Raw genomic sequence first — 27142 nt, 5'->3', positions numbered from 1 at the left:
AGTTTAACACTGGAAAATCAATCAGTGATATTCCTCACATTGTAATGGGTTGAAAGAGAAAAAGAAATAGCATTTACACTGGTGTCAAAAACTATGAACAATGTATGGACTGTATGGATTGAAAGTGTGCAGGAAGAAAATCTTACATTAGCCTTTATTGGCAAGTATCAAAGAACACCTAAGTAGATGGAAAGATATGTGATGAATAATCACTGGAAAAGTAAGTATAGTATAGATATCAATCCCAGTCAAAATCCAAACAGAGATTTTGGTAGAAGGTATCAAAAGATTCTAAAATTTGTAGGGAGAGTAGTGCCAAGATGGCCAAGACACTCTTAAAGAATGAGATGGGAAAACCTAATCTACTAGATAGTAACACCTATTATAATGCAATGGACATTCAGACAGCATGCTGTTGATCTAAGGATAGAAAGACAGAATCGAACAGAACAGAGAGATCAGAAAGGACAGTTACATACACCAACATTTGTTATCTGACAGAAATGCCACAGCAGGACAGTAGGGAAACAGCATTCTTCTTAATAAATAGTACTTAAATATTCACACAGGAAAAAGACTACTTCTTCACACCACACACCAAAGTAAATTCCAGGCAGATTAAAGACCTAAATAGGAAAGAAGCTAGAAAGCTTTCAGAATTAAAAAAACAAAACAATACTAGAGAATTTTTTATATGGATAATTTTTATTCCAGTCATCACTATTAAGAGTAGGAAGCTCAATTCAGTTTAAATTTTAATATTGGAATCTACATTTTTCTACACAATTATCTTGGCAAAGGAAGTAGTCAAATGACACTTCAAAAGAAAGAAAACTCTTGCTTATTGACACCTGAACACTGCTAAATGTTGGGATTTTTTTTTTGGTTGGTTTTTGCCCCTTTATTTTTAAAAATTGGTTTTTCCTGAAGGCTATTTGAAGTGACTATTCTAGCCTGTAGGAGAATCTCAGGCCCAGAGCCCCACAAGGCCTCTAGTTACAGGCTGCACTAATCTTCCTGGTGCAGTTTTTTATTTCCCCTTCAAGGACTTCAGACTTAAATAGTCTCAGCATTCCTTTAATCCTATAGAACTGTCCTTCCCAAGTTTTTCAAGTTACTATTATTGCAATTACATTAGTGCCTTGTATGTGGCCTTCAAAAAAGACAAGGTCAAAGTAATGAATACTGTGTGCAAATTAATCAAATTTTGTGAAAGGAGATTCTCAAACCTTAAAGGCACTTTTGTTTTTAATCCAGAGATTTTTGTGGGTTTAAATGTAAAAGTAAAATAAATGCTGCAGCTGCCTTAGTTCAGATCAGGAAAAAAAGCCTCCAAAGTAGAAGTTTGAAGAAGTTTGCATCACTGATTCAGCAGATAACCAAGCAGCAACATTATGTAAATAACACTTCAAGCTGCGACTAATATTTCTTAGGATGAAGACAAGTTAACATCAGTGATACTGGAAGGTACTGAATGTACACCAAATGGCAATAATGAAATGGCTTCCCAGGTTCCAGACAAAATACTTTATAACTCAGCTATCTGAAAAACATCAGCCCAGGCTTTATCAAAGGACAGCCATCACTTTAAGTTGCTGTCTAGTTTGAGCCATGGCTATTCATGACACAAAGCTCTCATTTCACCAGAACCACTCCTGGATTTCCTTTTGCAGACCTCTGCATACCAGCAGGCCCGCCTCTCTTCATTCACTGCTCACAAACTGGGGGCGGGGTGGGGGAGGCCACAGATGTCTGGAAGATACAAAGGAGGAGGCAATGCTCCCTCCCAGAGGGAACAGGAAACAAAGGACACCACTACACCCGACAGCCAAAGCTTTCAAGCTTTGCCAATTCAGAAGCTGGCTGTGAGCACTTGACTTTGAAAGTCTGTTCCCAGTCTCCCCAGACAAAACACAGACCGAAGTTGCAACACCGGAATCTCATTTGGGCAATTTCACAGCGAAGGGGTAGGAATCACCCTGCTGAAAAATGCTCTAAAATCAAGTTTAGCCGCCACTAAACTATCTGAATAATCCCTATGAATAGCATTCTCAAAGTAGTCAGAGCCCAAGGGTCACTTGATAAGGAACACTAAGCCAGTCGCCCTCGCCCTTATTTTTACTAGGATCTAACACCCACCATCAGAAATCCAAAAGAACTCTCACAGGACTTTGCACGCCGCTTTCACTCACCTGCAAGGTGCAAAAAAATACAGGGGCAAGATACGGCTTTTATATGTGCAAACCTCCCTGGCACATCGCACTGTCTGTACTAATAGTTTGGATCCCTTAAGATTTAAAGTTGCTTGGATTTAGACAAGCGCCAGTGCCTAAATCACAGGCATGACATTAAAAAAGACAGTAACAATTCTCCTAAAAATTCATCCTTAAGAAGGAAGGAGGGGAGCTGGAGGAAAAGTCCACTGGCCCCATCCCCAAGGCGGACAGGACCTAGGGTGGCATCCCGTCCCAAGCCCAGCGCCCGTTTCCCAACGGCCCGCGGAGGCTGGGAAGGCAGAGTCCCGCATTCCCACCCGGCCCACACCCTGGCCTGGGCGCATCCCGAGGCACAGGGTCCCTCCTCCCTCAGACTCGGCCGCGCCGGAGCCCCGGATGGAAACCACAGGGCCCGGAACCCCAACATCCTGCCGGCCAGCCAGCTCCCCGACGAACCCTCACAGTGCCCCCTCCCCAAAAGTGGAGCCCCAGGGCCCCCAAGGAGCGGAGCCTCCGGAACCCGGGCCTGGCCACCGCCCTCCGTTCCCCGGGCACGGCCAGCCCCTGCTGCCTCCTCGGAGCCCCCAGCCCGCATCCCGAGGTCCCCACCCCAGGCCTCCGGGCTGCACCAGGCAGGCTACCCGCCGCCAGGGCCAGGCGCCCGCGATGAAGTTTGGGTCCGAAGAGGGAGCGGGAGGAGCTCCGAAAGGGTAAGGAAAGGAGCGCCCCACTACGTCGGGGGATCGAGCTCCTCCCGCCGCGGGAGTCTGACCGCCCTCGGCCTGCAGCGGCGGCTCGGCGGGGGCGCAGCTGCCCCTCGGACCCTCCTCCGTCTCTGCTTCCTCTCGCTCTCCACTCCCCGAGCTGGGCTAACGCGGCTGCCACAGACCCAGAGGCTTAAAAAACTAGAAAGTTTTTAAGAGAATATTTTCATGACCTTGAGGGAGAGAAAACCTTCTTCAACAAGACTCAAAAAGCACTAGTCACTAAGGGGGAAAAGACATGAAGAGAGAGAAAGCCACGATGGGCGATGTCATTCCAAACCATGGAACTGAGATTAGATTAACACAGATTATACAAATTCTGTAAATCAATAAGGATAAAGTGGACAAGCGCAGGAGATGAAAAATGACTACAAATTGCTTGCTGGTCCTCTCACTGGAGGGTGGACTCTAATTTCCCTTCCCTTAAATCTCGGTTGGCCTCACAGACTTGCTTGATGAATAGACAAGGCTGGAACATGCATGATTAGATCAGAAGAAGCCTTGCAGCTCCCCTGCCCCACACACAAAGATAACTGGCAGTGCTCCCTGGGGGGGGCACCGGCTGCTATGTAAGAAGTCCGACCATCCTGAGACCACCATGCTGTAGGCAGCCATGCTCCAGCTAGTTCAGATCCCAACCCTGAAGCATCCCAGCTGAGGCCAAGTCCTGCTCCAACTGAAGACTCATGAGCAAAGGACATCTTTGTTGCTGTTTAAGCCACTAAGTCTTGGGGTGGACTTTATGCAACGATAATGAATTGCAATAACAACCCATAAAAAAAAAGTGAACAGGAGACTTGAACAGTGGGTTCCAGGGGCATAGGGAGAGATTGGTAAAAGAGTACAAGCCTTCAGTTATAAGGTGAATAAGGTCCCAGAATCTAATGAATAACATGATGACTACAGTTGATTACACAGTAGAAGCAGATCTCAATTTATTTTAATTTCCTGTACTGTTCTTTGAAGATACTGTGTTGTTTTACAAATTAAACGTTTGTGACAACCATGTCAAACAAGTCTGTGAACACCATTTTTTCCAACAGTATTTGCTCCCTTTACGTCTCTGTTTCACATTTGTGTGATTCTCACAATATTTCAAACTCTTACAACATTATTGTAATTGTCATGGTGATCTGTGATCAGTGAACTTTGATGTTACTATGGTAATTGTTTTGGCATTTTAAGCAATAAAGTATTTTTTAATTAGGGTAAGTATATTGATTCTTTAAGACATAATGTTATTCTAGTTTGAGCAGGTGGGGAGACGGCGCTGTTGCATGGACAGGGGAATGGGTGGGAAAAGAGTTCCAGAAGGCAGCTTAGGGCCGACGGAACTTTGGACACTTATGAGATTAGATCAAATCTGATACACTTTCCTCATGAAATCACTGGGAGAAACTGATTACCAGGGAATTTCCACTGAGACTGAGGGTCTTCTTACTCCAGCGGATAAAAAACCTGTTGTTCCTGGGGAAAGTGACTGTTTATACTGGGGTTGGAACTTGGGGAGAGGCATGTGAGGACAGGAACCTAGAGGCAGCAACAAATGAGACTGTCAGATCTCTCTGGTGACAGCAACCCTTCAACTGCCCGTCTGTCCCTGGACCACTGTGTGTCCAGCCAGAGATGACCCTGCCAGGCTGTGTGCCCATGAAGAGGACAGTCTCCCTGCCCCCAGCACTGTGGTGCTGAGTGTGGACAGTGGAACCAGACTGTGTGAGTCTGTGATCCCAGCTCCAGCCCCTGCTGCCTTAATGGCCTGGGGTCACGGTGCTCTGACCTGCTGGCCAAGGCTTGAACGCCTTTCACAAGGTTTGCTTTGGAAATTAGAAACCCTCAGACCTCAGGAAGCTCTTGCTCAACCCTCCCATGTGAGGGCAGTTTTCTGCTGGCCACACAGAGAGTGAGCTATGGCTTACACGTGTGCACAGGCGCACACACACACACACACACACACACACACACAGACACACATGCACAGTGACATTAAATAAGGACTATGGGGTGGGATCAGGAGAAGAACAGATGTGCAGGTGGTAATAAGACAAAAAATCATGGGGTCAGAGGCATCACCTACAAGTGACACCACTCCCACACTTCTCAGGTCTTATCCCACATGCGCCTGAGGACATCCTTATAAGTATGAGCTAGAATCAGCCCCACTGTGCAGGTGGGGAGACTGTCCTGGAGAAACACCAGGATAAATACAAGATGGACAACAGGTAAGAATGAGGAGTTGAGCCTGGAAGCCAGGTCATCTCCTCGCAGCTGCACACAGAGCCTCCCCGGGAGCCGTGGAGAGGGCACGGCTGCTGTAACTGTGGAAGAGGTGGGTCTGAGTGGAGAAGGGGGTGAGCAGGCAGCAGCCCAGAGGTCTGTGTGTGGATGTGTTGTCTGAGGAGAGGGTTCAAGGAAGCGGACCCCAGGAAGTGATGTCACTTCCTTGACAACAGACCCCAACAGAAATGGAACCTGGTTACCAGGCACCCACATTCTAGTGACGGCCCCTGAGCCAACTCACTTCACTGGAGACAGTTCATAGAGAAACATGTTCTCTTTCTGTTTCACAAACTCCCAGGGCTTCTCCTCCAGGAAACCCTAGAGTGAGAGGTTTCTGAGAGGCCGTAGGCATTGTTTGAACCCTCAACCCCAACACTTCAGGTCTATTATGAGGAGGACACCTAAGGTAACACAGGGCGGCCTGGAGCAGGCTGGTCCTAGCCCAGCCTCCTCTGGGATCCCTCCCTGGGCAGGCCCACATCCCTTCATCTCCATGTGGGGAAAGGAGGACTTGAGGGGAGATGTCCCCTCTGGGAAGGAATGGGTCATTGAACATGTAGTAACCTGGTGGTCCTGTCATGGCCACATCTGAGGACAGGGCTGGCAGAGGGGAAAGAGGAATCCTGATGGGCCTCTAATCTGTGCCAATGGGAATCCAAGACCCTCAGGTTGTCAGCTTTTTGTCCCTGATGGAGGTCTGTGCGGAGAGTGGTGTGTGCGTGTCGAGTCTGGAGATGTCTTATGGGTCTGAGAACCAGTCAGGACAACCAGACAGGGCTCTGAGGTTTCTGCCTGGCTGCTGGTCACTGTGTTTGCAGGACTCCACACAGGAGATGGGACAGGACCTGGTCCATGAAGGCCCCCACTCCATCTCCTTGCAGGAAGGGCAGGTGCCCCACAACACCAACAGAGCCCAGAACAGGCTCAGGGTGAGTGCCAGCGAGGAGACTCCACATCCAGGAAGCCCAGGGTCCCAGAGCTGCCCTGCTCCTCCCCTGGGCTCCCTCTAACAGACCTGATGGCAAAGGAATCTGATTCCCCATCTCTCCCACCTGCCCTCACAGCCCAGGCCCTGCCTTGTCCAGATGCAAAGTCAATGCCCACATATAAGTCAGAATCTCAAAAAGAGACTTGGACAGAATTTCAGTTCATGTTAAGTCAAGGGTGTTTCTGCATTTTTCTACAGACTGTCCTGTTTCTCCTCCATCCCCACATGTCCAGTTGGCCTGACGATCCTGATTCCTCACACCCCTGGATCAGCCTCTGTCTTCTCATCTCTAGAATGGGATATGTGACAGCAGTCTCAGAGGTGAGGTAGTTCATGCAGAGAGGTGCTGTCACCGCTGTGCTAACACAATGATCTGAGACACTAATGTATCTAATCATCACCCTCCACCCTTGTACTGGTGATGCCAAGAACCCTGAATCTGCTCAGGGCTTCCCTCTTCTACCTCTGGCACAAGACCTTGAGGCTTGAGCATTTGGTCTGAGCTCCAGCCCAACCCCCTTGGGGTCCTCAGTGCTGCCTGACTCATATCTCTCCTCTTTCCACCCAAGAGGGGAGATGGACCATCAGGGAGCAGGGATGAGACCTACAGGGTGTAGAGCCTCCAGAAACAGGCTGGAGAAGCTGGTGATGAACCTGGTGCCTGCCATCCTGGGCGGCAACCCCTCCTACCTGCACACATTCCTGGGCAACTATAGAGCTTTCACCACTCCCAGCAGGTGCTGGACCTTCTGTTCCAAAGGTGAGCACTCTGTCCTCATGGGACATTGGTGACTTAGCAACTTACTAGCAGTCACATGTGGGATTGTCACTCTACCTCTCTGAGCCTCAGTTTGCCCATCTGCACACTGGGGTCAAGGGAGGATCAGGCCCTAGGAGGGTAGGAACAGAGGGGGCCCTTCATGGAAAGTGCTTTCTGGGGACCTGGCCCCTGGAAAGGTCAGCTGGAGGGGCTGTGGTTGCGCTAACTGGTCACTGTCCTCCTGCCCATGATGAAGCCTCTACTTCCTGTGTCACTGGGACTTTGGCCTTGGGTGGAACTGTCTTCCCATTTGAAAGGGGACTTATGATTCCATTAGTGGTCCCTGTCCTAAGAGAGTGAGAGCAGGGACTCCTGGGAGGGAGAAGTGGGGTCCCAGGCCCACTCAGATCTGTGTGCTGGGGCTTGCTGGGCTCATTCATTCCTAAAATAGGAAGGTCCTCTAGGGACAGGTGCTTTCCCAGTAACAACCATCATTTAATGTATCCAGCAGACAACAGCCCTGCCCTCCAGGGCTCCCATTTTCCCAGGAGTCACAGTCACACAAGATGTCACATCCAGGTAGTGTTCTTAGTACAATCCATGTGACTCCATCCTGGTCTCCTCTGCAGGCCTTCCATGCAGGCCCATTTCAATTCAGCGACCTGGGTGTATGCTACCTAAAACCATCCAGTGCTGGGAGGCAGGGGTGGCCCCAGACCTGGTATCTGCCCCAGGAGCAGCTCCCTGCTGGGGAAAGTACCTCACAGGCCTTTATTGTCCCCAGCACCACCTCTTCTGATGCCTCCATCTCTGCTCCCTTGGTGGGCTCCAGAGCCCAGGCCTTTTTCTCAGCATGGCCTGAGCCTCCCTCACCCTTCAGGTTCATGGAGTTTGAGGTGAAGGAGGAGATGCAGGTTCAGGAGGTGCAGTGGATAAATGGGGTGAAGGCCTGTCTCCTCCAGCCCCACCAAAGTTGGAACCTCGGGGGCCCCAGCCCCAAAAGTTGGCCCTCAGCCAGGTACCCAAGTGCACAATGGAGCTGAATGCAAAGGTAACAGGGGCTTAGGGACAGCCACTGTCCCCACATCAGTATTTTTCCCTCAAGGGGGTTACTGGTCTTTCACCCTCAACAGCCATTGAGGGGTCTCAGCTGTCCTTTGTCACCCTAGGGTACTGATTTGGTCAGTTACAAAACTCCCACCTCCCTGTCTAAGGCCACCACATACAGCCTGCCTGAGAAGCAGGCTGGATGAGGAGACAATTGGAAAATTGGAGGTTCCACACTTCCTCACATGTGACTCTCTTAGAACCTCCCCCTTACCTCTCCCTCCTCATTCCCCATCACTGTTGGTGAAGATACAGTTGGCCTTGACTTGAACGACACCCACGCCCATGTTGTTCAAACACTGTCTGAACCAGCATGTGCGCTGCATGGTCAGAAGCTGGACGCAGGAGCCCCTCACCTTTATTTCCTCCTCCCGCTCTGCCCCAGTGTGTGTGCCCAGGAAGCTACACAGATCCCAGTGTCCCTGGGAGAACATGGCACCTAAGGAGATTCCCCCTGAGGCTGTGAAAGAGCATGTGGACACCATGGAGGGGCTGGTGGGGCCTGTCCCCTCAGCCACTGGGGAGGAAGATGCAGAATTTCAAGAGGACAGAAATGAACTGAAGCAGGAAGAGAATGGGACTTACAGGGACCCGGATCTCCTGAGCTACACTGACAAGCTGTGCTCCCAGGAAGCCTGCGTCACCAAGGTGGGCTGGGCCTGGAGCCTGGGGGCTGCAAGATTCCAGGGACTGGCACTCTCAGCACCAGGACAGGGGTTCTGCCCGGGCCTTTGGGGCTTAAGTTCTGATCCTTGTCCCTGAGTGCTCTCGCTTGCTTTCTTGCTCTCTCTCTCTCTGTGTCTAGATGACTGCCTAGGTGGTTTAAAACAGGCTACCTTGTGGAGGACAATGGGGTGGGTCTGTTTTTCACTTTCCCTCCAGGTATTCATGACTCAAAAGTTACTCCAGGCCTCTTCCTTCCTTCTTACGGAGAGGCAGTCATTCACCCTCGATTCCTGGCAGAACTGCTTTCCACAGAAACACAGCTGGACCTCCTGGCCCTAGCTGAACAGTTAGAACAGAAGGAAGGACTCACCCTTGAAGACGTGAGCCAGAGGAGGCAGGGACACTCAGGGAGACAAGGGAGGGATGGACCCCAGGTAGAAGAGGGAAGGCATAAGACACCCAGGTAACCCAGGGAGGCAAGGACCCAGGACAGCCAGGGGAGGGATGGGACCACAGAACAGGAGGCCCTCATGGCTCTGTTCATTCCCCCCTGCCTGGAAGGCCAGGCCTTGTGGAGGGCCTGCTAGGGACTGGGTGAGATGCAGGACCATAGGAAGGAGAGGATGGGGGCCCAGAGGGACAGGAAGGACACACAGCTGGGAATAAGGCCCAGGAGGACAGAAGGAGTGCTCTAGTGTCTGTACTTTGACTGGAGTCCTGGTGACACCCCCTCTCTCGCTTCCCAATGCCATCATTCCCCTGCCCAGCCCTCGTTATCCCCTCACCCATGTATGCAAGGCCAGTCACTGTCCACATCTCTCCTACCAGCTGGTGCAGAAACAATTCCTGGACCTGAAAGAGGAGTTGGGTGTGCAGGCACCCACCAGTCACAGTGCACCCCATTTGGACTCAAGTCCTTGTGAGTCTAATGTTAGCCAAGATGCCCAGACGAGTGACCAAGGCCCCCAGCTAGGAGTCAGTGATAAAGACAGCCCAACAGATGTTGATTTTGAGGAACTTCTAAGGCACTACTGAGCAGACAGTAGCCTGTTCAGGACCAAACACTTTATTCTCTATCCAGGACGTCAGGGTTTGCCTTCCTTCCAGGCTGGACAGCCCCTCTCCTCCCCGGGGTCAAAAGTGCACTGCACGGAGCCTGGGACCCAGTGATGCCTCAGTTCTCAGAGAGACGTCTCCTATTAGGGAGGCCCCAGGGCCAGGGAATGGGTCCAGTGAGGACAAGGGGCAGCTCCCCAGCCTGGCCTTCCTCTTGGCCTCTCAGTAGATCCTGTGGCCCTGGGGGAAGTCCCAGAGCTCTGCCCCAGGGCCCTTGAGATTTGTCTGTCCTGGAGGTCAGGGGGCTCCCCAGACCCCCTCCCCTCAGAGAGTTGGCCTCAGCCCAGCTTCTCCGCCAGCTGCCAAGTCGAGGAAGCGGCTGCTAGTGGAGGCTCAGTGTCTGCTGCGAAGCTGTCCCTGCCCAGGCCTGACCTTGGGGTGTCTGGGAGGCCAGCCTTGACTCTGGGGCTGGTTCACCCCTCACAGGTGAAAAAAAGGTGTTACCTGTTTGTCTCAGGGAGGAAGAGGAGGAGGAAGAGGCACTGCAGCCAGTAGGGAACAGCGGGCCAGCCCTCCACTGCCAGCCCCCAGGGGGACCCCAGAGGACCTTAGGGGCTCCTCCTCATTCAGTGCTGACCCCAGGGCCAGGGTGGAGTGGGGTGGGGGACTTAGAGGCTGGGGGAGGTGGGTCTGGGTGGCTGTGGGTGGGAGCAGCACCTTGGGGTGATGTATGTAAAATATGAATAATGATAATTTTGTTTGGAAATGATCTCAGACCACTGTAGTCTTATTCGTGTCTGCGCTGCTCTACAGAGAGGGGTCCTGAGAAGGAGGCTGAGGAGGTCCCAGGAGCTACGGATCCACAGGGGGCTAACTAGACCTTCTTCCGCATTGACACGGGGTCCTCACACTGCTCCTGGGAGCCTGCGGCTCTCTTTCCCCAGGGGCCCCTGCATTGTCATTTTCCCTCGAGCCTGATTGGCCACGGGCCTGTGGGGCATCCCATCATCATCTGCATCCCTGAGCAAACTAGGGACGGAGAGCTACTTTCATTCCTTTCAGCCCTCTGGACACGAACCAGCTCTGTAGAATGGAGCCTGGAGACAGCCCTTGTCCTTGGGGAGCTTCAGTCTGCTTCTCTGAGGCGGCCAGACGACAAGCCAGGGTGTCCTGTCTGGGTGTCCTGATCAGAGGGGAAGACTGGGCCTGAGAGACAGGGCTTTTTGCCTCTCTGCACCATTGCAGAGGGAGCCTCTTCTAGCCTCCTGGGATTACTGCAATGTGGGGAGTGGTGGAGGCAGCTCCCTGTTAATCCCAAGGACACAAGGGGAATGGGCTGAGAGGAAGTTCACGGGGTGCCTGTTAAAGGTGTGTAAAAGGGGAATGACAGTCAGCATCGCTGTGGGATTTGTGGGATTTCTGTGCAGGAGCATCTTGTCCAGCTGAGGGAGGACAACTCATCTTGCTGTGGCCTTAGGGGCTACTGAATTTGTTAAGGTGCCCCACAATTACGATTTGTTCCCTTCCCATCCACGGCTGAACCCGTGTGTGGACTAGTGTCGACACAGATTTGTATTTGCATATGAAACAGTTCCTCCTGTAATGGAACCCCCCTACACTGTTGGTGGGAATGTAGTTTGGTGCAGCCATTATGGAAAATAGTGTGGAGAGTCCTAAAAAGATTTACCCTATGATCCAGCAATTCCATTCTTGTGCATATATCCAGAGAAAACTCTAATTGGAAAAGTTACATGCACCCCAACATTCATAGCAGCACTATTTACAATAGCCAAGACATGGAAACAACCTAAATGTCTATCGACAGATGACTGGATAAGTAAGTTGTGGTACATTTACACAATGGAATATGTTCAAGCCATAAACAAGTATAAAATAATGCCATTTGCAACAACATGGATAGACTTGGAGATGGACACTCTAAGTTCACCAGAAAGTGAAACATAAATACCATATGATATCACTTAAATGTGGAATCTAAAGGAAAAGACACAAATGGACTTATTTACAAAACAGAAACAGACTCACAGACAGAGCAAACAAACATATGGTTATCAGAGGGGAAAGGAGTGGGAAGGGATAAATTGGGAGTTTGAGATTTGCAGATACTAGCTACAATCTATAAAATAGATAAACAACAGGTTTATACTGTATAGCATAGGAAACTATATTGAACATCTTGCAGTAACCTTTAATGAAATAGAATATGAAAGCAAATATATGTATCTTCACTTATGACTAAAGCATTACACTGTACCCCAGAAACTGACACAACACTATAAACTGGCTACACTTCAAAAAAAAATTACACACACACACACACATACACACAGAAAAGAAACATGAAATGGGTAAATTCCTTGAAAACTACAAACATTTATAAAGAATAATATGAATTCCACAAAATCTGTTTCCGCAAGTAGAAGCAAAGTGATTATGTTCCAACTTATTTTACGAGGCCAGCCAACATAACACCAAAACCCGACGATGACAGCTTAAAAAAGAAAATTTCTGACAGATGTCCCCAGGAATATGGATACACACCTACACAAATTCTCAACAAAATAGAAGTGTGTTCATTTTCTCTGGCTGTTATGACAAATTATTATAAAGTATTACAAATTACAAACTGTATCATTAAATTACAAATTACTATTTAGTAGCTAAAATATCTCAAATTTATTACAGTAATGTTTTGCAGGTCAATATTCTGATATCAGTCAAGGTGTCAGCAGGGCTGCTTCCTTTTAAGGCCTTACAGGAGAATCTGTTTCCCTTTCCCTTTCTGGCTTCCAGAAAACGCCTGCCTTCCTTGCAGTTGGTCCCTTATTTCATCTTCAAAGTGCATCACATTAGTCTCTGCCTTCTATCATCTCATGGTCTCTCTGACTCAGTTCCCGTGTCCTTCCTTTTATATTAAGCAAACCCAGAAAATTTATAATAACCATATCTCAAGATTTTTAACTTAGTTACTTCTGCAAAATCCCTTCTGCCATACAAGTTAACATTCACACATTGCCATAGAAGTGATTAGACATGGACCCCTTCAGGGATTCATAATTTAGCCTACAGCAAGAAATCCACAAGAATACCTGCCATAAGAATCCACATGAATAGATGATCACCAAGTGGAATTTATTCAAGGAATGCAAGCCTGGTTCAATAGTCAAAAACCAACAGTATAATCTACCCAATGAAGAATCTAAAGAAGAGAACCCATGCAGTCACATCAATTAATACAGAAAAAGTATTAAACAAAATTTAACACCCATTTCTATAAAAAATGCTCAGAAACTAGGAGTAGAAGGTCACTACCTCAACCTAATAAAGAACATCTGCAAAACACCCACATCCCACATCATAATGGTGAAAGAATGAACTCTTTTCCCGAGTTCAAAAACAATGTTAGGATGTCTGCTCTCTTCTGTCAGTTTGCAACTTAGCACTACAGGTTCTAGGTAGCGCAGTGCAGCAAGAAAGGAAATAAAGGCACATCGACTAGAAAAGAAGAAATATAATCATCATTATTTACAGATGACATTATTGTCTATGGAGAAAACTCCAAGGAATCTATAAGAAAACTCATAATAAATTATAATAAACGGCGTTAGCAAGATCCCAGGATAGAAGATCCATACATAAACATGAACACACAGCATTAATCATACTTCCATATACTAGCAGTGACCTGAGCAATTGAAAGCCAAATATTAAAACATATACAATAGGTTTCAGTTCAAGGTGGTGCCATGGAAACATACTGAACTCACCTCTTCCCACAACACACCAAATCTGCAGCTACATGTGGAACAATTTCCTCTGGAAAAGCCTAACAAATGGTGGAGCAACCCCTTCACATCAGGCAAACAAGAGGGAAACCACATCAAAGCAGGTGGGAAAGGCTGAGGCACGGTTTCACCAGAAACCCCACCCCTGGTGGGCACAGGCACACTCAGGAGGGAACTCAGAACATGGAACTTTGGAACTTCTCCCTGAGGTGTGAACAGTTTGTACCCCCACAGTGGGAACTCAAACTTTGAACACTGACAACTGACAGATACCCCCAAAGCAACGAACTTGGAAGACCCTCAGGGTACATGCCTGTGAGACCCACTGGGCTGTGGTAAATTCAGGAACCACTCTTAAAGGGACTGTGCTCTTGTTCCCAGGGCCAAGTGCAGAAGCAGCCCTTTGCAAAGCACCCAGACTTCATGTGAAAGAGACTCATTTCCTAACTTTGAAGCACTGGTCTGAGAGGCAGGGGCTGCTGGGCTCCTCCCCAGGGACTGAGGTTGATGGGTACCATCCTCCTGCTCTCCCTCTGCCTTAATAAAACCGGCAGGTCCCATCTATTTTTTTCTTCCCTTCCCTTTTGGTGCCAACTTTATGCTCCAGCCAGCAGATGCCATCTTCCCCGCTCTCCCTCTGTCTTGCTATATTTCATTCTTCTTTTTTTTCTTCCGCTACCCTTTATTCAGGAGGTGTCATCTTTGTACTCTCTCACTGCCTCACTCCAGCCATCTTCGCACTCTCCCTCTGAGGGGCTCCAGAAAGCCAGTATCTCCAAGCAGGGAATGTCTACACACTGGTGACCCAGTTTTCATGGCTTCCACTCAGGGGTTGCTCCTAGATCAACTGGCTCTGGAGGCCAGGACCGACTGCATGTCTGGGTCCCATGGGACTGTAACAGTTGGAGAGACACTTCCTGGTGGGCTACCGCTTTCAGGGCCCTGCACATTAGACTGAGACACACCCCCAGCCTTTATGTGAAAAAAGGCCTACTTCCTAGCCTTACAGTTTTGGACTTGGAGGCAGGCTTCAGGTTTGGCACACATCAGGAGGCTACTGAGGTGCTCTCAGGGAAGGTAGGCTGGTGGTGCCATCATTACACTCTCAGTCTGTCTTGCTACAGCTCACTGACATTTCCCAGAAAGGAGCTTGTACACTTATCTGAAGCCCTGTTGTTTGTGACTGTTCTTGAGGGGACACCTCCAGACTTCCTAGCTCTGGGAGCCAGCAGGACCTGAATGAAATCAAATTAGCAATAAAAAACCTCCTTACAAATAAAGTCCAGACCAGATGGCTTCACTGGGGAATTCTACCAAACATACAAAGAAGAACTCATATCAGTCATTCTCAAACTCTTCCAGAAGACTGAAAAAGAGAGAGTACTTTTTCTATGAGTTTCTACAAACTCATTCTATGAAGCCACCATCACCCTGATACCAAAACCAGGCAAAGAAACTATCAAAAAAGAAAATCACAGACCAATATCAATGAACATAGATGCAAAAATCCTCAACAAAATATTAGCAAACAGAATCTAACAGCCCATAAAAAAGATCATACACCATGAGCGAGTTGGACTCATCCCAGGAACTCAAGGATGGCTCAACATAAGCAAATACATCAATATAATACACCACATCAACAAGAGACAGGACAAAAACCACATGATCATCTCAATAGGTGCAGGAAAAGCATTTGATAAAATTCAACACCCATTTATGATAAAAACTCTCAACACAGTGGGTATAGAGGGAACAGATATGAATATAATAAAAACTATTTATGACAAACCTACAGTCAGCTTAGTACTCAATGGTAAAAAACTAAAAACTTTCCCACTAAAATCTGGGACCATCAAAGTTGTCCACTCTCACCATTCCTATTCAACATAGTCTTGGAAGTCCTAGCCACAGTAATCAGGCAAGAAAAAAGAAATAAAAGGGATCCAAATTGGAAAAGAAGAGGTAAAATTGTCACTATATGCAGATGACATGATACTATATATAGAAAAACCTAAAAGTGCCACACAAAACTACCAGAACTAATCAAAGAATTTAGCAAGGTAGCAGGATACAACATTAATGTACAAAAATCAGTTGCACTTATTTACACTAACAATGAATCAACAGGAAAAGAAAGTAAAGAAACAGTGCCTTTTTAAACAGCACCCAAAGTAATACAATACCTAGGAAGAAATCTAACCAAGGAGGTGAAAGACTTATACGTGGAGAACTAGAAAACATTGATTAAGGAAATTAAAGAATACTTTAAAAAATAGAAAGATATCCCATGTTCCTGGATTGGAAGAATCAATATTGTTAAAGTGGTCATACTGCCTGAGGCAACATACAGATTTAATGCAACCTCAATCAAATTACCCAGGGCATATTTTACAGAACTAGAACAAATCATAATAAAATTTATATGGAATCACAAAAGACCCAGAATTGCCACAGCAGTACTGAAGAAAAAGAAAGAGGCTGGAGAATAACCCTCCCTGACTTCAGACAATACTATAGAGCTACAGTCATCAAAACAGCATGGCATTGGTACAAAAACAGACCTTCCGACCAATGGAACAGAATGGAGAGCCCAGAAATGAACCCACAAACTTTTGGTGAATTAATCTTTGACAAAGGAGGCAAGAACATACAATGGAATAAAGCCAGTCTCTTCAGCAAATGCTGTTGGGAAAACTGAACAGCAGCATGTAAATCAGTGAAGTGGGAATACTTCCTCACACCATATACAAAAGTAAACTCAAAATTGATTAAAGATTTAAACATAAGACAAGACATAGTAAATCTCCTAGAAGAAAACAAGGCAAAACATTATCTAACATATATCTCGGCAATGTTCTCCTAGGGCAGTCTACTCAAGAAATAGAAATAAAAGCAAAAACAAACTAATGGGACCTAATTAAACTTACAAGCTTTTGCACAGTAAAGGAAAATATAAGCAAAACCAAACAACAACCTATGGAATGGGCTCACCCTAAGCCAGGCATCCACTGTCCATGAGCTGCCTGGAGACTAGGTGTTCTATTCACTGAAGTAGCTGAACAACTAGTATGTGTCCTAGTGCATACCGACACCACTTGCGGAATTAATTACAAACTGGGAAGCCCAGGAGGAGTTAGTGGTTCTGTTCAGAATTCTCTCATATCAGAGTTTTCACCAAGTGACACAGTAATCTATTTCCTTATCAGTCTGTCTCCTACACCACCGGCAGCATTCCTAAGGGTGGGTGGGAACCTGGACCAGGGCCAGGCAGAGAAGATGCTCTAACTGATAAATCTCACCAGGAGAGGATGTTGCCCAAGACCATACAACCCTGTGACCCAAGTCTAACAGTCTCACTTCCACAGACTCTGCTTCACACTCCAGGATGATGTCCAAGAGACTGAGGGGAGGGAGGACACTGGTCTCACCAGGCCTGCTCACTTCCAGGGAGTAACAACTAGAGCACTAACCTGAGGCCAAGGGCTCAGTGCTCACCTATGTGTTTTATTCAATCCTCCCAACCGTGAGGTGGGTATCGCTACCCCTTCTCTACAGGAGAAAAAAACAATCTCAGGTCACATACAGGTGCCCAGAGCCCACACTCTTTCCCACTCTACCGTACAGACTCCCAGCCAGAGATCAGGACATGGGCCTCTAACAATCTGGTGTGAAGTCAGTCAGTGGGTGGTGGGCTCTTGGGTGTTTACTGTTAGGCTGTATAACTCACATGTTAGATATGTATCAAATATTAAATATGTTGTAAAGAATGCCACCCAGTTTGGCTGCCAACCCATACTGCCAGAGACAGGAAAGCAGAAGCATCCAAAAAGTAGCCTAAAGCCACTCTCCTGCCTGAATGACATTGTCCTCCCCTCTTCTCCTCCCCACCAGCTCCCATCAGCAGGCCTCAGCCAAGCACAAGAAGAGCCAGGGAAGCAACACCAAGAGCTACCCTGGTCAGTGTCAGAGGTCAGTGGGAGACACCACAATACCATCCCCACGTCACTGTGCCACTTTAGAGAGGCTAAGTCTTATCAGATGACTCCACCTGGGCCTCACTGCCCAGACCAGTGGTGGACACTAGCCCAAGCTGGATCAGATTCTCTCCCCCAGGAGTCAGAGTGCTCTGAAGACACATAACTCTGGGAAGCGAGGGTCAGCTCTCTTCTGCCAAGTGCATGGGGATGTGGTAAAAGTGAAAAGAGAAGAAACAAAAAAAAACAGCTGTGCAGAGATGCAGGGTGCAAGAAGATTCTGTAAATGTATAGAGGGTGGGGAATTGCTGCCTTGATCTAGTTTTTAATTCCTATCTTCCTACCATCTTTTAGTTCCTATGATCTAGTTTTACATCCATACCTGAAGCTTTAACTGCTCCTTCTGTCTATGCAACACCATGAGAAATATTCCTGGATCTTAATCACAAACTCCCCAATTTCTACAACCTATTTGCCACAAGAAATGCCTGAAACACTTTAGCATCCTCCCCTATCTTTCACCCAGCTAGCTCTAAGTCATTCTCCAGGTCCCAGCTTAGACAGCACTTCCTCCAGGAAACCAGCCCAGACTAGTCCTCAAAGCTTTGCTCCACTTTTTAGGGGTATAAAGGGTAGCACTCTGCACCTCATCACTCAATAAATGTGATTACTTTCCTGTTAGACTGTAAACACTAAAAAGGAAAAAACCACTTCAATCCTACTGCTTAGCACACAGGTCAGGTACACGCTCAGTAACATTACTAAATGAATGAAAATCAAGAAACTGGTGGAGGTACGTAGGAAGAGCGAGAAGGATCAACACTGATAAACTCCCTTCTGATAAAAATGAAGCTGCTTTGACCCTACCTTCCTCACCCCTTCCAAGTTTCTGCTTCCTCCCTCTTCCAACCCCACAACAGGCCCAAGTTTGCCATGACAATCATCATGTTATACTTTGGTGCCAGTACATTCAGGAACCCAGGCTGGAAAAAGCATGTTTCCAGGTAACTTGTGACAAGAGAGGAAAGTCTACAGTACTTTAGGGAAAAAAAGAATAATGACAGGTTTTGAGGTCCAGACAAATCCCAGTTCTACTATGCAGTTATTGTCTATGAACCCTGGACAAGTCACCTGACGCCTGGTTTCCTCATCTGTACGGTGAAAAAAAAAATAATACCTCAAAGGTGAGGATGAAAATGACTCTGAAACCATAGCACCGAAGGCAAGCTTGCAACAAATGTTACCTGGTCATGGTGAAGTCCACGCAGACCTCACCTCTACACCCCAGCCCCAGCTCCTACCAGTGACGGATGGGTTCAGAGCCCAGAGCCTGCCCTAAGACCGAGCATCTGAGAGACCCTGGAGACCATCTATCCTGTTGGCTTTCCAATGTATAGGAGCCTCAAGAAGTGAAAGAGAAAAGACAAGCAAAAAGGAAGAAACAGTATCTCAAGGTCAGGCAGGTGGGTGGGCAGAGTAGGCTGGATGTGTGGTGGGGTAGCTTGAGATGTTTTTGGGGGAATCGTGTGATTTTTACTTAACAGCTACATAACTGTGAGCAAGGTGAGGAATAAACTATACATAGTTCCTGGAAACCTCAACTAGGATGCTTTTCATTAAAGCACTTTTATTAATAATTGAGAATTGAAAACATACAAATTAAATTCTTCAGAATAGCATATACATTATCGCTAACCACCAGGAGCACATTATTAGGGATGTTACTAATATCAAAATGAATTTTCTTTGCATTTTACTTGCACTCAAAACTGTTCAGAAACTCTGGGTTTTCTGTTGCTCATGTAAGATGGTCTCCTCCCATCTTTGAGCTCCAAAAACCATAAAAGAGACTTCTTTATTAAAAGTCAAATTAACAGCTAAACCAGCACAACTAGGAATCTGGTCAGGAGCCTCTGTAGATGATTTATATCACTGCTGGTCCTGCTTTTGAAACAAGTCCCAGGGAGGGATGGAGGGAGGGCTAGAGCTGAAAGTAGTAAGGACAAGCTGATGGAGGAGATGAATCTCAGAGGAAGGCAGGACCTGACTAGGACCCAGCCCTTCTTCATGATGGGCTGGAGGGAAACAGCACTGGCATCTAAACAGGATGCTCCTCTGGTGTAGGGACTGAATGTGCTGCGTGCAAACTGCATGCAGGTCATTTGGCACGTCCGCCTCCACCACATACACACCAGAGGCCAATAAGACCTCCAATCAATGCAACAACAAAAAGCAAACCAAAGCTCACATACATTTCAATGCCCCTGGAGACTGGATAAAAATCACACACGCTGAGTAGTAGCCCTAAATAGGTAGAAAGAAGAGACAAGTACAGCGGGTAGAAAGTCAAAGAGAGACAAAGAGGGAAACACAAAATCTGATGAGGAACCAGCAGAAAAAGGGCATCCTTCAGGGACCTTCCCCTACCATTTCAAGTCCCAACTGCTTAGGAAACAAAGCCCTTCAGAACTCGGCCCCACCCACCCACAGCCTCACTTCTCAGACAACTCCTGGTTTTCCTGACCGGCTGTGACCTGTTCAGACTTCTGTGCCTCAGCGTGCGCACTCTCCTCTACCCGGAGTGCACATCTCATGGCAAACTCCCAGTCAGACACCAACACCCAGCACGAAGGTTTGCGAAGCCAGACATGGACATCCACATGCCACTCAGGCCTTTCTCGCCCATGGCACTCTACAGGGGCTTCTGTGTTCCCGCCCAACTGCACCCCATTGTCTGGAACAAGAGCTACTGAAGGGCAGGTGCCACGTGTGTCCTTGCAGAGAACTTGTGCTGAATGAATTCTAAGTGAATGACCTTGCATGAAAGGTTTTTAAAAGGCTAAAAAGCAAACCATGGGAAAAGCAGACGATAGATATTTTCTGCTACTGAAAGCATGCATTTTCTCAACTCTACTCTTTGGCTGAGTATCACTTAGGAAGCAGACACAGATGCTCTACCACTTCCTAGTTGGGTATCTGTGGGCAAATTAAGTAACCTCGCTGTGTCTCAGACTCCCACTTAAGGAAAGGAACCACCCCTGCAGTGTGGCTAAGAGGACTAATGAATATATGCTTAAAAAATAACAGAAAACATTGACTAAATGGTACTTCTTACCAGCCTGCTGTGATCACAGAAACATTAACAGGACCAGATACTGCACCATCAGGAATATGAGCACAACAAAATTTTTGTTAAAACTATGTTTTTTTGAGGAGAGCTGAAAGTTAACAAATCCAACAGCTTGTCTTCCAGCTGCACCCTGCTCTCTACAGTCCTCTGTACTGATCCCTACTAACCAGTTTGTCCCCGGCTCCTCAGACAATGTGGACTCCCAGGTCTCTGGCCTCTGACCACACCACCTCCTCCTCTTCTGTAGCTGCCCACTAAGGACACCTAAAGTCAGGCATTCCTTCGGCTCAGCTCACAGATTTTTTCTCATCTTATCCCCTCTCAAGCCTTCAATTATCATCTCTATGGAGATGGCCCCACGGCCTCTCAGTCACATTCAGAAAATGTTTCAAGCTGAATTTATCCAACACAGATGGTTATCTTAATTAGATGATGAAACATACAGCTTCAACTTCTCTCTTTCATATCAATTTTTTCCTTTTCTCCTGAGTCTTATACATCTCACCAGTCCTAAGATTCCTCTTCCTTTGCCCACCTCTTAAAACTACTTGCTTGCCAAGGCTTCTTTGGTTTTTCTGTTCTGTCTCACTGGTTCCTAACTTCTCTGGGATAATGAACCCTTTGAAAATATACTGAATGATATGGATTGTTTACTAAAAAGATAAACACAGAATGTAGGTAAGCAATTTCACCTAACCAATGATCTCAAATAACAATGTGTTCCTGTACACCAGACTGCCACTTACACAAACTTCCATCTCCAGATTCTACATCCCTCTTATTTTCAGGATGCCTTGTGGATACAACCTAAAGGGCCTACTTGCATCATAAACTTAAGAAGTCCAAACCAGAACTATTTCTCCTTAACAAACCTCCTCTGCCTACAGTATTCCTCCCCTAATAACGGCACCACCATGTCCCTAAGCCAGAAGCCTTGCAAATAATAACCTTCCCCATACCACATCACCAGGCCCTGTCTCAGAATCTCTCCCAAATCCAAATCCCAACTCTTAAGCCTCTTACTCTGTAAGACCTCATCATCCTTTACCTCCCATATCGGCCATGATGAAAAGTCCACCACTCCTCTGACAAGAGCCCATTATTGACCCTAACATCTCCATTTTCCACACCGCTACATCACTTCACCTTTAGAAGTTCACGAGCCAAGCTGATTCCCAGCCTCAGTTTTCTCCTGTCATTTCCACTAGTGTTGATCTACAGTCTCCCAAAATTTCAAAACTGATCATGTGCCTGCCTCTTTTCAAAAACTCTGATGCTCCTCCATTACACAAATATAAAATCAAACTCCATTCTGCCTACAGAGTCCTCCACAATTTGCTACCTAAGTTCTTTTCCAGGATTGGATTCCATAGCTTAGACTGTCACTTGCACCTATTATCTTTCTATCAAAATCACACCACTCAGAAAGGCTCAATTCAAACTCCACTCTTTATATATCCCCTATGTAATGTTTACGAAAGGACTTTTCATGGAAAAGGCAAAATTCCTAATGAACAGATTCAGAAAATTAAACAAAATTGTTTTCTTCCTTAAAATTTTAAGTCCTTCTGGAAACATTAAGCTTTTCAAAATATCAGTTCTTCAAATATTATTATTTCAATCAAGAAATCCTTCAAAAACCCAGCATTGTTAACCAACATTTACTAAATACTAATAATGCACAATGTAGATTCAACTCTCATATGAAGTATCATCAACCTGAAGATTAAAAGCTATAATCTAGACGCAGGATTCTAATTCCAATATTTGTACTTGGATTTTACTTAAGAAAGGAAAAAAAAAATACAGTAAGTGGACTTGACATTTGAGACTTAAGTCACTTAAGCCCACAGCCGAAATAGAAAGTTACCATATCTAAATCATCTTCAGGCTAGGAAAAATTCTCATCAGTTAAAAAAAAAACTTTTGACTGAGATGTCATAAAATCAGGCTTTTTCAGTACACATTAAAGCGTTAATTTTTTCTAAGGGCCCAAGGATTGACGGGCAATTCCAAGTCCATCACAATGAGACCTGGTGACTAGCACACATACCAGCAGGTGCACAGCAATCAGACCTACTCCAGGTAAGTGATGTTGTGGGCAGTACTGTCTTTCTGTTACATTCTAGGACCTTGTTTCTTTTAGGCCTGACCTAATTTAATTCCTTATAGCTCCTAACCTACTGAGTTCACGAGAATCTTCACAACTGTGTACTGTGAAGCACTCTGCTCCTGAAGAGAATGCAAATATTCAAGGGTTTTTTTTTAAACAATTTTAACTAGTCTTTGTACCTAGCTAACATACATGATAAAATATTCCCTCTATGTATTTCTAAAATTATTACCGTTCAAATTTGAATGTTTCTTAAATAAACTTGCTTGTAAGAGTAAAATATGCTAAAATTTCAAAATTATTAATAACACTAATTAAGGAAAATAGGGAGTAATGAAAAGAGCTCTGGCAACTGAAACAGGATCTCAGGCTACAATCTCAAGTCTGACTCTTCAGTTGTGGGACCTTCAGAACTGGCTTCACCTCAAAACACTTTCTCATCTGAAATAGAGCTAGCACTGCCCTTCCCTCTCTGATGGTGGCTGTTCAGGTAACATGAGATAAGGTATATAGCACAATACCTGACATGAAGTGATCATAAATAGTCTGCTTCCTTCATACAACACAAAAGACACACATGAAGGTTTAGACATAAGGAAGCCTACACCACAAATCTGCATGAGCACAAAATATCACAGGTAGTTGGTTCTAACAACAAAAAACAAACAAACAAACAAAAACCACCATCAACCCCATCCCACGAACACTTCTGAAGGATCTGGAGCCAGACAAGGGCGCCTGCATGTGGTTCTGCAATAACTCCGTCAGGGCGGCATACACACAGACCACTAAAGCTTTAACAGAGAAAGTCCACAGTCATTATGCTAAAACCTCTGAAAGCCTTTATGCCAGTATGAGAGCTCACGCCCGGTAAAAGGGGGGAAAAGTCAAATTAGGGCCAACTCCAAGAGACTCCTTAAATAATACACAACAGCGATGCTGACTTACCCTTCCTGAAACGCGAACAGTACCATGCCCAAACCCATTTAAACACTTGAAGATGGAGACATTCCACACCCACACTGGTGCCACTACATGCCTTTTAGAAAGCCTGCGCAGGGGAGCACCACTGGCACCATGGAAGGTGCTGAACCAAAGCCGTCTACAGAAAAGGCAGGGGAGGGGGTAAAACAAGACGATGAATTCGGGGTTGTGCACTCGCGCCGCTGAGAACCGCTGTCCAGACCGCAGCCGCCTCCTCAAGCATCTGAAGAACTTCGCGGCTTCACTGTGGGGACGTCAAGAGAAGGTCGCTAGTCAAGTACCCTGGGGCTGGGGGCCGTTCCCGTCCGGGGGTTCCGGGTCCCGGCCTCCGACCCCCGCGCCGCTCCCCTACTCCGCGCGCCATCGAGGACCGCCCGGGAAGCGCCGCGAGTAACGACCCGGCCCGAGCGGCCCGGCCCCGCCCGAGACCCCCGGCGCGCGGACGGCGGGCAGCCCGGCTGCGGTCCGGCCAGGGTCGGGGTCGCGGGTCGGGCACGACGCCACTGCCGCAGCCAACGAGGCGGAGCGGGAGGCCTGGCGGGCGCGGCCGGCACGCGGGGCGCGGACACTCACCACACCGCGCGGTAGGATCCCTCGAGGAGGAGACTGTTGGAGCGCGGCCCCACGTCGAACACCTGCCCGCGGACCACCTCGGGGCCGCCGCCCGCCGCCGCCGCCGCCGCCGCCGCCGCCGCCGCCGCCGCCGCCGCCGCCGCCGCCGCCGCCGCGCTGGGCTTAACGCTCCGCGGCCGCCGCTCGGCCCACGCCGCTCCTCCCGGAGGGACCGCGCCGCCGCCGCCGCCGCCGCCGCCGCCGCCGCCGCCGCCGCCGCCGCCGCCGCCGCCGCCGCCGCCGCCGCTGCCTCGCGGGAGCCGCGGAGCTTCTGAAACAACAGCCGCTCACAGCAACTGCCGACTGCCAACTGGCGAGCCGGTAGGCGGAAGGAGGGGCGCGGCCGAGGAGGGCTCTGGGGCGGGGTCTGTCCTGGAAGCGAGCGCGCGGATTGGCTCCTGTGGTCTGGGGGCGGGGCTGCGACTCAGGTTGGAGACAGGATACCTGAACTGGTGTCCACACAATTTGTATTTTTTTTCTATTAGGAATAATTTTGCTGTGAATATTTGTAAACCAGTTTTTGGGGGATCTAGGTTTTATTTCTCACAGCTGCATGCCTTAGATTGTCATGGCTGGGTTATAAGGAAACTCAATGGTTGGCCTTTTTAGAAACTCCAGACTGCTTCCAAAGTGGCTGCACCGTTTTACATATTTCCACTAGCAGACTCTGAGGATTCCAATTTATCTCTACATTATAGCAAACACCTGTCATCATTTGTCTTTTTGATGTTAGTAGTCCTCAAGTTTCTGAAGTGGCATCTCCTTGTGGTTTTGGATTGTGCTTCCCTGATATTGAGCTTCTTTCATATGCTTGTTGGCCATTTGTATATCTTCTTTTGGAGAAATATGTATTAGCAATTATGTATTCTAGATAAAAGGCTCTTTTCAGAAATATGATTTGTAAAAAATAGTCTCTCATTCTGTGGCTTCTCCCTTACTTTCTTGAGAATATGCTGCCCCAGAGCCTGACGTTAGCTCTTACCTCGCATTGAATCCTCCCTGGACACATATGTGGTGGTCTTCCTCCTTCCTTCAGGTCTTGGCTCAAATGCCTGCTTGTCAGTAAGATCTTCTTGGATCCCTTGTAGTGATTACCCAGTAAGAACAATGATGACAGCCCCATGCATCACCATCCGTCCCACCTCCGCTGCTTTATTTCCCTTCAAGCTTTTATCACCATGTCCATGTAAAGTAGTCTTTTGTGAATTGTCTAATTCTTAACTGAATTGGAAATTTCATAAAGGATTTTTTTAATCAGTTTGTTACTACTTTATCCCAAATGTAATTCACTTTACGTAATCCAGTATGAATGCAAATGGAAGAATGAATGAATTGCATGAGAAACAATAATATATTTCACTTTATTTTAATAAACCTATGACTTTTTCCAAATCTGCATGTGAATGTATATGCCAGCATAGTTCAGTCATTCTTTAGTCGTCTGATAGAAAATTAATTTCTTCATTTTTCTTGGGAAGTAACCTTTGGCTTTGGAAGATTTAATAGAAAATAATAGACGAAAAGCTAAAATAAATAAATAACTACTTCATAAAGACTTAAATGTGGTTACCGGTGGTGCAAATTGAGCTGATTGAAGCTTGAGGATGGGTAGATACTGGGAAGGGTCATCATCTGCCACTGTGTCTCCCCTCTGAGTGTGAGGGAGTTTGCATGTCCATGGATGCATGTGTGACCAGCCTGGGAGGTCACACGTCAGGAAGGCTTTTCAGTACCAGCTTATGCTGTTTCCTGGCCTGGCCTTGTGTAGATTGACAATCAGGTTCAGTCCCTAGGAGTTTTCTGGGAGTGTTTGTATTTCCCTGGGACACAACTAAATAATTACAGCCTAATGTGGTAAGTGCTAGGATAGAGTTCTATGTAAAGAACAGGATAGTTGCTGAAGAGGCCACGATTTCTTGATCTTGGGGGACCTGGGGTATTCCTCATGGTGAGGCAATATTTGGGGCTGTTCTTATAAAATGTATTTGGGGTGAGGAATTCTGAGTTGGAGGAAGGTAATATATAGGGGAATTGGAATGGGATTTGGGTAGGGGTTGAGATTGACAGAGATGGATGTGGCCATAGCATACTGGAGTGGCAGTGAGATTGGAGAGGGAGAAATCTGCTTTTGAGATTTTTTTTCAGGGCTGACCTACATAGGAAGTGTTGCCTAACTGGATGTGGAGGGGAGAGACTGGAAGAAGACTTCTTGCTTGGGTGTTTGGACCAGATGGCCATAAACCAACGTTGGCTATTCAGAGGATGGACACTGGGGACATAAAGGAACAGATGATCAATTGGCCACATTGATCTCTTTTCTTTTAAGTTTTTATTTTGAAATAATTATAGCATAACTAGTACACTGAGATCCTAGGTAGCCTTCACCCAGTTTTCCTGAATGATAACACTTACAAAAGTGTAGTACAGTGTTAAAATCTGGAAATTGACATTGGCGTGATCCATAGAGCTTTTTGTGATTTTGCCGGTTTCCCGTGCACCCGTGTGTGAGCATGCACATGTATACCTGTATGTATCTGTGCAGTTTTATTAAATGTTGATTTGTGTAACCATCACTATAGTCAAGATATAGAATTGTTCCTCCTCTGCAAAATCTCTCACACTCTTTCCCTTTTCCTTTTCCTGACTCCTTGCAGTCACGAATGTGTTTTCCATCTCTGTAATT

General features: G+C 46.9%; 1 pseudogene; it reads right to left on the bottom strand.

Annotated features, from left to right (window-relative positions):
• The window catches only part of LOC102537635 (cyclic AMP-dependent transcription factor ATF-5 pseudogene), an 81349-nt pseudogene extending 56792 nt beyond the window's left edge, over window positions 1-24557 (bottom strand).
• Between the last annotated feature and the right edge of the window lie 2585 nt (window positions 24558-27142).

This window comes from Vicugna pacos, chromosome 11, assembly GCF_048564905.1.
Source record: "Vicugna pacos chromosome 11, VicPac4, whole genome shotgun sequence".
NCBI classification, from domain to species: domain Eukaryota; kingdom Metazoa; phylum Chordata; class Mammalia; order Artiodactyla; family Camelidae; genus Vicugna; species Vicugna pacos.
The sequence above is the reverse complement of the archived record's forward strand: the minus strand, read 5'-3'. Positions and strand labels throughout refer to the sequence as shown.